Raw genomic sequence first — 11,091 nt, 5'->3', positions numbered from 1 at the left:
ATTTATCTTATTTAGTATCTTCTACAACCTATAATGACATTAGGCTTCTGAAGAAGGTGTATCCTCTCCCTCTATTAAAGTACAAACTGAGTACTTTCAGGGTGGGAGGCAACATTCATTTAAAATTGTGCTTTTGGCTGCTGCTTTAGTTTCTGTTTAAGGTGCTATCTGGCTGAAGAAGGGTGTTAGGGGATCCAGGGACGGCTGCAGGAGCCCCTTTCACCAGCGCTGCATGGTGTCTCACATAAATCCAGAAGAGAAACTGCACATATTTAATAAAAGTATAAATGAATTTTGGAACAGATTCTGAAATACTATATTCAGTGAACACTATAGTCAAATGGAGGGGCTGAGAGATACCTATAAAGACTTCATTGAAGCACCTACAGGAAGATTACCCACAAAGATAAGAGAATCAAATGGTTGAAACTTTTCTGGAATTCAGAAATAAGATCCAGAATAAGTTTATTCAAGAAAAACAAGATAACCTATCAAAACTGGTTGACAGTATACAACACAAGGAATGAGAAATGGAAAAGCTGACAAAATGTATACAAGATCTTAAGGTATCACTGCATAAGAAAAAATAAAATATTTCCACTGCTAACAAAACTAATAAGGAAAAGTTGAAAATGCTGCAGAAGTCCTAAGATTCATATAAAGATCACCTTGGACTATAAATTCGAAATATTTATGGTGGGAAACTTCAATTTATATTCTGAAATATTGACCCTAAAGCTCCTGAGAAACTGTTTACCTTTTCCCTGAGCTTAAATGAAGAAGGGAATTATGAAATATAGGATAGTGCTCCTCATCTGAAATGCTTGGCAGAATTTCAAGAGAAAATAAGGAATATCAAAAAGTTTTCACCTTTCCTTGCCAATGTTTATTAAGCTTTTATTTCTCTGGCCTGTAATGAATGTGTAAATAATATTTAAAGACTATTTTAATTTTTACTCTACTACTCCCTTTAAAGCTTCTAAATGACTGTCTTATGTCTGACTCTTTTTTGTATTTTTGGTGGCATTTTAGCTTGTCAGGAATTAATAAAGCTATAAGACTTACTTGTGAAAGCAAATTTTTTTAAAAATGTCTTGTTTCTGAAGGGAATAAAAACTGGAATGAAATAGTTAAAAAAAAAAAAAAAGACTAAAACCCTTCTAATACCTTGCTTCTATTTACCATTTTGTGTCTCTGGATTGTATTTATATTTCAAAGTTTCTACTCAGCTCTGATCTTTTCATCAGGAGTACTTGGAAATACTTTGTACATTCAAGATACATTATTCAGTTTTGCTGGGCCTGGCATGCTTGGTTGTAAGCCTATACTTTTTGCCTTTTTGAATTGTGAATTGTAATGTATTCACTCCTTTAAACCGGTGGCTGTTAAGTCTTGTGTGATTTTGACCATTGCTCCTAAATACCTGAATTTTTTTCTTTTTGACTTGTTATAGCTTTCTACTTGATGTGGAATCTCATGAGTTTTACTTTGATGTTCCTGTGGGTTTTCATTTTGGGATTTTCTTTCAGACAGTGAGATACACCATCTTTTCTACTGTTTTTTTCAATCTTTTAACTTCGTTTTAATATTTTCTATTTTCTTGTGGAGTTCTTAACTTCTGATTTGTCCATTTAATGTTCTGTTCTTTAAAATTAAACACGTTATTTAAATTTTGTATAAAGAAGGATCAATCTAAGGTTCTCCAGACAAAAGGTAACACTGTGCCCAAAGAGATGGGCAAGATAACAAGGTGCTGAAGATGGGAAGTGGCGACTCTAGACTGGGAACTTAAGTGGTTGGAGAAATAGAAAGAGAGGTTTAACTCTTAGGTAAAAGGGTCCATTGGCATTGAAGAGTTAAGCCTCATCTATTCTGTAAACCTGAGATCCTTCTGGCCAGATGACTGTCTTTGGGATACTGGATTACCCTGTGGACATGTATGGAAAGGAGGTAGATGCCTTCAAATCAATGATTTATAAATGTTTTTACTATTTCCTGTATGGACGCTAGGGTCTGAGATTGCCAGTAATAGGGCAATCTCATTAAAGGGGCTAATTAAAGGGGCCTGTTCTGTGAATGAACACTACCTCACTTAAAGTGAGAACCTAAAAAGACCTTAGCCTAAAAGGGCCAGGGTATCCCATTGCATCCTGGGCCATCTCTAGTCATACTAATTAATATCTGACCACTGGACCCAGATGGCCCTGAAGGGGACAGTGAGGCTGGTGACCTTGCACAGTCCTCCCTCACTCAAATTAAAGTCAACTGCAAGTCATGTTATCATCATTTTCCTGATGTCATGGACCTCTTTGAAAAAGAAGGACAAACAACCTATGAGCAGTCCAAGCTGCCTGAAGGGGACCTAACCAATTGGGTAACTCAGATCATCTTCTCCCTCTCCTTCTCTCCAAAGGAAGATAATGATGGTCAGAGGCTCACCAGTTAACTTGGGGTTTGCTGGCAAGATTCCTTCCTTCCTTCCTTCCTTCCTTCCTTCCTTCCTTCCTTCCTTCCTTCCTTCCTTCCTTCCTTCCTTCCTTCCTTCCTTCCTTCCTTCTTCTCATCCATTTCACTCTCAAGCTCATAGATTGGACCTCAGTTTCTCTTGGGACCTGTTGCTTCTTTCTTTGGGTTTTTACTTCTATATTCTTCAATAATCTCAGATGTGGGTCAGGCCTGGGGACCCATAAGCTTTCAGTGCACCCAAAGCAATCTGATCCAGGGCTAATGTTTCTTAGACCACTGCCTCCACAGCACCCATCTCCCAAAATTGCAAGCTTCTGACCTGGATTTGAATCTGTGTAACATAACCATGAACCAATCTTTGTTTGGAGCTCCAGTAAACTACTGCTGACCTTATCCATTATTAACTAGCTGGAAAGCATTGCATATCTTTCCATTTATCTTAAACAATAGAATTGGAACCTTTGTTTTGATATGAGCTTCATTGAACTGTGGCCTTGAGGCAGGACCGAGGGTTAGATCAGAAATCTCATTCCAGATAGCCACAAAGATTTTGCTCACTTCTGTACCTCCTCCTTGCTCAGAACAGAGCTTGCAAGGGATTCTGGGAATATCATGGAGTAGGTCAGAAAATTCCAAGTTCTCAAGATTTTCCCACAAAAAAAGAGATAAAATAGTGCCTTGGGGTGAACCAAGTGCAGGTAAAAATAAATAAGACTCACCCCACAACAGGGTCTTCCAGGGACAATTTGAGAATATCAGAACAAAATTTCCAGGATGTTTGGTCTCAGTGAAGTGAAAACACCTCCAGGCTAGGGTCCCTTTAACAGCAAGTAGCAAGTCCTGGGGTTAGTTGGTTTGAAAGGCTGCTGGGGCCCCAGGAACTTTTACCTTGGGATAGTGAGGGGCATTGGGGGTCTGAATCAGGTAAGATTGAGGGAACCTCTGCTGACAAGGACCTCCAGATCCAGCTGTGCTGCAAAGAACTGTGGGAGTGAGAAGGAACTAGCACATGCCCAGTGAGTACAGAAGCAATGGGGCAGAAAGCCTCTAGCTGCAGGCACTTATGGAAGGTTGGGTGTTTGGCTTTGGTTCCTGGCTAGAAGGGAAAACTGAAGATCTGGGGCAAGAGGCACCATCTTCCATACCCCAGTACCAGAGGTGATTACAAAGATTAAGCTATTACCACAAAAAAATGCACAAGCAAAGGAGAAAGAAACCATAGAAAGCTATCATGCGAGTAGAGAAGACCACTGTTCATCATCAGAGGAGGATATTAAAGTAAAGAAACCCCCCAAAAAGTAATGTCAAATGGTTACCTGCCCAAAAAGAATTCATAGGAGACCTTAAAAAAAAGACTTTAAAAATCAAATAGCAGAAATGGAGGAAAGACAAAAAAAAAATTAGACTAATCCAAATGAAGTAAGAAGATTATGAAAGGAAAGTCAACCAGTTAGAAAAGGAGATTTATAATCTTAAAGAAAAAATGACACTTTGAAAATTAGAATTGGGCTAGGCTTAGTCAGCAAAATTACAAATAATCCAGAAATAATTACATAAAATATGAATAATGAAAAAATAGAAGAGAAAATGAAACATCTTATAAGAAAAACAACAGATCTGGAGAACAGATTAAGAAGAGAAAACCTAAAAATAATCAGACTAACAGAAAGCTATGATCAAAAAAAGAATCTTGATACAATAATACAAGAAATAATTAAAGAAAATTATTTTAAAGCATTAGAACAAGGGGGGGAATAGAAATAGGAAAAAATCCATCAATCACCACTTAAAAGAGATCCCATTGTGTGAGATGGGTCTTGAAATCCCCCAAAATAATCAGAGACTTGTCTTAGGAAAGGTAAAAAGGAGTTTATTGCTTTCTCATGAGAAAGAGTACCCCCTTCTTCGTGGCACTAATAGCGCTAGCCAGGAAGTACAAGGGAGCAGAGAAAGCAAGGTCGGTTATACCCTAACATGAGCTCCCCCTCTCTAACTCTTTCCCCTTATCCCATTGGCTGGGCTTCAGGGGGTACAACCTATTCCCGGAAATCTTCCCCAGCAACAAAAAACATATAAGCTTGGTGGGAAGTTTTGCAAAGGTGGACAGGGTTGGAGGGGTGTAGGGCATAGACAAGGTCAGGATGAAGGGGAAGTCAGACACAGTACAAGATATGTTACAAAGCGTGCTTCCCTACAAGGTTAGTTAGCTGCAGATGTTCATGGGGGTGTGTTTTAATAATACAAGAAACAATTAACTCTTTGAGGAAGCTTCACTTCTGAGAGATCATCTCTCACAATCCCTCCTCTTATGTCTTACAATTTGAAGACTCCTCACATTATTGGAATACTTTTTCCACTGCACAGCAACAGAAATTACTAAGGCCTAGAGACCAGAGGCAAAGGAAAATACCTGCAGCAAAGCAAAAAAAAAAAAAAGGTATAGTAACTAACAAGAACAATAAAACCTCAACAGTCTTTTCAGTCATGAATGGATTGGTCCCTTCTTCAAAGTTAATTTTAAGGTCTCAGAATCTTGTGATGCCACAGTCCACTGGATCAGAGCTGGCACCAGTGCCTTCATTCGAACAATTGATGCATAGACAAATTACAAGGTGGGGCAGTCCCCTTCATGAGATTTCACTGAGTCAATAACAGGCTCCAGTACTTACATAAAAATACTAAATAATCATTTTTAACACAGTACATAAAAATAATTCCAACTTCTGGTCATGTGATGTTTCTTTTAAAGAATTTACAACATAGACCACAAACCATTTTTTTTTTTTAGCATTAACCAACTGAGACGAAAATAATAATGACTATGTATGCTAACCTCACAGGTTCTTGACTGATGGTCCCCATCCTATTACTAAGAATTAAAGGATCCTAACTTATTGTTGTTGGTCTAAAATCCTAAGCTTAACTTTTGGACTTAACCTCACATGTTCTCCTATCAACAATCTATATTTAATAGATCTAGTATTGTGCTTACAAAACTTTTGATTATGGGAAATTGCCATTAAGAGTAGGGACATTTCAGGGGAACATCTCCCTAACTTCATGTCAGTTCCAGGAAGGAACAGATTTTCAACTGGCATCCAGCCAGGCTTAAAATCTGCCTGGTGTCAGTGGGGAAATTGAGTCAGGAGAATCCTACCTCAACCCAGGCTGAATAGCCGCTCTCTCAACCTTCCCATGAGGTCACCTCTTTGCAGTTCATACCAGCATCTCACAGGCTTACTGGCATCATGGATCAGTGGCTCAGACAGTCTTTCTTGCAATCCACACCTGGAGTAAGACTCAGAAGAACAATCAGTTAATAGTTCCATAAAATCTTAAAATAGCAACCTCCAATAATCAGTTTCAGATATGACTATAAATTTCACATTGGCTAAGTAACATCCTTTGAAGCAAGTCTTAAGCAGCTTACGTGCCTTTCCATACATGTTCTAGTTCCTGATTAAATAACAATCATAAAATCAGATTTACCATTAAAACCATAAGTTATTGCTCTAATAGATTTACATTTGTTTCCCAAGCTTCTCTGTACCTTTCTAACCAAGCTCAATCTAAAAGAATGAGTTACACATGTGAGTTCAAACACTAACTTCAACTTATGTTCGTGAAATGAATTCAAATCCATACAAAAACATTTAATTTTTCCATCAATGCAAAATATTACCAGAGGTTACCTGCCTCTAAAAAACTACACAAATTCTTTTTCCCAAATTGAAGATGCTTCTCATTTAGTCTCAGTAATTAATTCAGTCAATTGTTTTAATACCAATTGCTTTTACATCATTTTGTAATAGGTAAAGACCTTATTTCAAGTTGGGACCTTTGTCCCTTCCTCCAATGAGTTTTAGTCTCATTTGTCTAAAAGGGTCCTGGAAAAATCCACCTTGAAAGCTCCTTGTATTTCTCTACCTGATCTGGCTCTCTAGAGGCCCATAAACTTTTACCCTTCTACCCAATTAATCGAAAACAGCAAGATTCCACTACTTGCCTTGTGCTTGCATCTTAAACTGTCTGCTTTGATCCTAGAAACAAGTCATGAAGATGAAAAGCAAGGACATAAATAGATATCATCTCCATTTTATAGTCAGACTCAGAAATAGTCAAGTGGGAAAACATTCCTTTTCAAAGGAACACAATGGGGAATTGAGCCAGAAGAATCCCATCCTAGGCTAAGGACAGGATTGTCTACTGAGGCAAACTTCTGCCTGTAGCAGTCACATTCCTCTCTGAGTAGTAGGACACAATAAGTAATGGTCCCAGAGGTTTTTACCAAATGACAGGTTTTACTAATCAAAATTTTTACCAGGATTTACATCTTAAATCTTATATTTGTCCTAAAAGCCAGTCACTAAAGATTATTTATCACCAAAACAAATTCCTTCTTTAAGAACTCCACATACAAACAATTTACACTTTACTTAAGAGACTACAACTCAAAGAAAGCCAGGCACTATGCCATTTGGGTGATGATTTTAGACTCTTCAAGTCTTAGGGGTTTTAGGGGACCCAGGTGGGGCTGGCACAACTCCTCTCCCTAGACAACAGGAAAGAGTTAACATCTCTTCTCTGGGCATCTGCAGTTCAGATTAGATCTTAAGAAGTCCTTTTGTAATGACTAGACTTCAAAAGGGAAGGAGGATGGGACCAGAAGGCTTTTTGTCTTAAAATTATCACAGAGCTTCCTGGAGCCATAAAATTCCTGGCCTCCCTTATCTTGTCCTTTATCTTCCAACCCCCATAAACCTTTTGTGATTATGACAAATTAGCTTACAAATATAAATTTGGTAGATAGATCTTTCAAAAATCATAGAAAATATTTTACAAAACATTTCTTCATACAACAAATATCTTCCTCTTTTAAGAACCGTTTACAATTAATTGACAAAAATTACAAGATCTAAAACCAAGGTCTTTGCACATTTTCCCATAAGCTTCCCTTTACAAGCATACTTTTATAAATGCTTGATTCATAGCAAAAACAATTTTAGTTAAAACTTCCTTCTTAATAGCAGAAATAAACTTTTTAACATACCGAATACATCCTTAGGTGGAACAGGCTTGAAAATCACACCCATATAAAAAAATGTGTATTTTTTTTACATTCCTATTTGTATGATTTTTTAAATTTTTCTTTAGAAAAAAAATACCTGGGGAATTTACATGGCAAATCATCAGTATTGGGTATCAAAGTAAGAAGTATGAGAATGCATGGAAAATTAATGAAAAGAGGACCACAGGGAAAAGTTCAAGAGGTTCATGCCCAGGGTCCTTAGGCATACTGTATCTATGCCAGATTTCCCAGGCTGCCTTCTCTAAAATGGATGGTCACAGAAAGTTGATCACACTCCAGAAATGTGCAAGCAGCAATGGAAGTACTTGACCGAAATACAACACTTAATACAGTTCCTCTGTTTTATGCACAGGCTATTTATATTTAACTTTTTCTTTCATAAGAAAAAAAGTCCAATGGAGTGTGACAGTCACCACTGCAATTACAACTGAACACCAGAGTAAGTAACTCTAGGCAACTAGAAAACCTGGATACAGGACATGATCTTCATCATCAAAACAAGTTCTGATTAGTCTGACCTCAGTTCATTCCAGGCTGAAGGGATGCCTGATGCTGGAACAGGCTAACATTCCTTTTGCAACCAAACACCCAGTAGAGCCAGATGCTCTCCAAAACCTTTGCTCTGAATTATCCAGGTCTTGGGCAATGAAGAGGCAGGCAGTCAGGCAATCTGAATCTTTCCCTTCTAGGTTGATATCTGGACAGATTTCAAAGGTGCCCATATATTAAAGATAACAGTTTGGTAATCCACTCTGAAAGCTGCCTTCATTATCTTTCTGACAAATTGGACTGTAAGGAAGAAATTCTTGAGTTTTCCCCCACTTCATGCTTTGGATTTCTGGATATTAAATTCAGCCAGAGCCAAAGATGTGTATGACCAGAAGGTAAGGGGCAGGGCAAGAAAGAACCAGTTGTACAATGCAAAACTAGTGGTACATTCAAAAAGGGGTGAAGAGTGGGCATGCAGCAAGCTGTAGTACCTCCACCTCAAGTCTCAGTTCCGGGAACCACATCTGACCCTGAAGGATTTTAGCTCTCAGCTCTTTCGTTGACCTGGTCTCCAACAAGGTAGTTCTGAAATCTCACTTTCTGGTCTCCCACTGATTTCAGTTCCTATGTGGAAAGTGGTGGTGGTGGGATCTTGTGGCCTTCTGATGTCATTGTTCCTGATGTTAGGCTGAGTTAAACCTCACTGAGTCACAAGGAGCACCATGATGGCCAGGTCCCTGCAGCTGCTTAGTCCTTGGCACCCCATGAGGAACACAGAGTATTACCTAATAATAACTCAACCTCCTCAAAATAGATGAAACAATAATAGAGGGGGTAGAAGGATGGGTTTTGATGTGAAAGATTTCCTATAGGAAAAAGGAAGGTGAACTTATGAGGGGATGGGGCCTGAAACACTGTTGAGGGCAAAAGGACCAGAATAAAAATCTGAAAAATTACAACTTTCTTGTCCCTACTTAAAAAGACAGTTTCCATGCTCCCCCCTTAAAAATCAACACATTTGTTGATTTGTTGATAAAAGGTAGGAGAGACTTGGTCCAATTGAATCTCTTTTTCGTAAAGGGCAGGCTAGCCAGTCCTTTCATTGATTCTCTTCTTATCTGCTTAACTCCTGACACTTCTGTACCAAAGGGTACAGAAAAAGACTCCTTTGTTTCCTACCAGTGTCTCACCTTCCCCACCAAATGCAGCCAAAAAGGAGGAGGAAACCCAAAGACTAAAGTGCAAAGATTTCCATTATAGTGTGCATCATAGATTGGGGCAGATCAAAAGAAGGAACAGGTTTGGGTGGGTTGACAGATACAGTTGACCCCAAAACTACAGCTGTGGGGTGGGGGAAAAAGTATCTGTAATGAGCAAGTCTGTAGAATACCTTTGCTACTCAACACCCCGTTATCTTTTTTCACAGACATTGCCATCTTTATCCAAGTGGAGCAAGTACTTTGAGCCACATGAATAATATTGTAGTTCTAAAAATGTCACCCAAAACAAGAGAAAACTGGCATGATCACTCCAGTGGTAGTGGTTATGATGAATAGAGAAGACCTGGAACTGGAGCGGGAGGGGAGAAAGGGGACAAGATTTTAAATGAATGAGTTTCCTTTTTCAAGAGAAGAGATACATGAAAAGTCTTAGATGTAGTATCTCTTATGTAGAGGAGTTGGTGAAGACTCTTGGGACATCAGAACTAAGTGCTATAAGAAAGGAGCTCCTCTGCTTACAGGGGGAGTAAAGATATAGGGTTGGGGAATAGGGTGCTGAACAGAGAACCCCTGCTAATCTCATTAGGACATGTAAGCAGGGGGTGGTTGGAATTGATTGATGATCTCATGCTTAGTTGGATATGGTCCATTCTCTTCCATCTCTGATAGCAGCTCCAGGGTCTGCTTCTCTTTTTCAGTGGGATAATGGTGCAGAAGGTTGGCAGCAGTGGCCAGGATGGAAGCCCGTCCTGCTCCTGCCACCAAGTAGAAGCTGAGGGCAAAGGTGACATAGACTTGTGAGCCATGGTACTTCTGGTACTGCTGTTGCTCAGCCAGGATGAACTCTGAAGCCCAATAGCAGAAGCCAGTCACTGTGGTGCACTTAAGGACTGTGAGGATGTGGGTAAAGGCATAGCAGCAGGTGATCTTCAGAGCAGGATGTTTGAACCCAAAGACGTCAAGAAGAAAGGCAGAGAGGTTACGCAGGATCTCCAAGAAGCAAAAGGCAGCAATGACATGTAGTAGTAGCACCATTTGGGTATTCATGTAGAAATCTTTGAACAGGTCTGGATCCTCATAGTCCAACATGTAGGCCACTCCCAGCTCCTGGTGGGAGCAGGTGCCCCTATGGATATGCAGTCAGGCCAGCTTGATCAGAACTGTGCACAGGGCAGTAACAGAGAGGGCCCAGGCAGCACCAAGGTCAAGCTCCGCTCTGGCTGCTTAGGCAGGGCGCAAAGATAGCAAACCTTGAGCTATTTATTTTAGTGGTAAAACCACATGTCAACCTAAGGTAACAGGTTAGCTGCTAGATTTTACATCGGGACTGAAGAATGGGTTATCTAGAAAGCAAAAATCAAGTTTAGAATTATTAAATGACTACGCATTTCTCTCTATTAATTCTCTTCACTGGTTGTCTTTTCGCCAAATGGAGGGTGGCTAGTCAGGCTGAAGGGAAATGGGGGTGGGGGAAGAGATGAAGGCAGTTCTAAAGGTTGCTAGCCTAATTAGATATGGGAATATTTAGAATAGTGCTTATTTCTGGAAATTATTTAGTACAACCTTCTTTGTTTAAAGACCTACAGCTCAAGTCTCTTGATTCCTGGTTCATCTTAAACAAAATATACTGTCATTAAAGTTACTATAAGAAAAAAAATCTAGAAATATTGGATGAATCATATTGTAGGCCCTCATCACCTAATATATGTACTCCTGCAAAAGCTTCTTGGTTCCTCTGCTTTCCATGTGTCTCTCCTCACTCTAGCCTCTCCTCCACCCAGCTGTCAAAATTATCTCCCTAAAGTGCAAGTCTGACCATGTTACTGT

At 39.3% G+C, this 11,091-nt stretch overlaps 2 pseudogenes; one reads left to right on the top strand and one right to left on the bottom strand.

Annotated features, from left to right (window-relative positions):
* The first annotated feature begins 232 nt into the window (after positions 1 to 232).
* On the top strand, positions 233 to 938 carry LOC140503085 (kinetochore protein Spc25 pseudogene; annotated as a pseudogene).
* An 8,908-nt stretch (positions 939 to 9,846) lies between these two features.
* LOC140508001 (transmembrane protein 127 pseudogene) lies at positions 9,847 to 10,341 on the bottom strand (annotated as a pseudogene).
* Between the last annotated feature and the right edge of the window lie 750 nt (positions 10,342 to 11,091).

The sequence above is a fragment of the Notamacropus eugenii genome, chromosome 5 (genome assembly GCF_028372415.1).
Source record: "Notamacropus eugenii isolate mMacEug1 chromosome 5, mMacEug1.pri_v2, whole genome shotgun sequence".
NCBI lineage: Eukaryota > Metazoa > Chordata > Mammalia > Diprotodontia > Macropodidae > Notamacropus > Notamacropus eugenii.
This window is presented reverse-complemented; position numbering and strand designations above follow the sequence as displayed.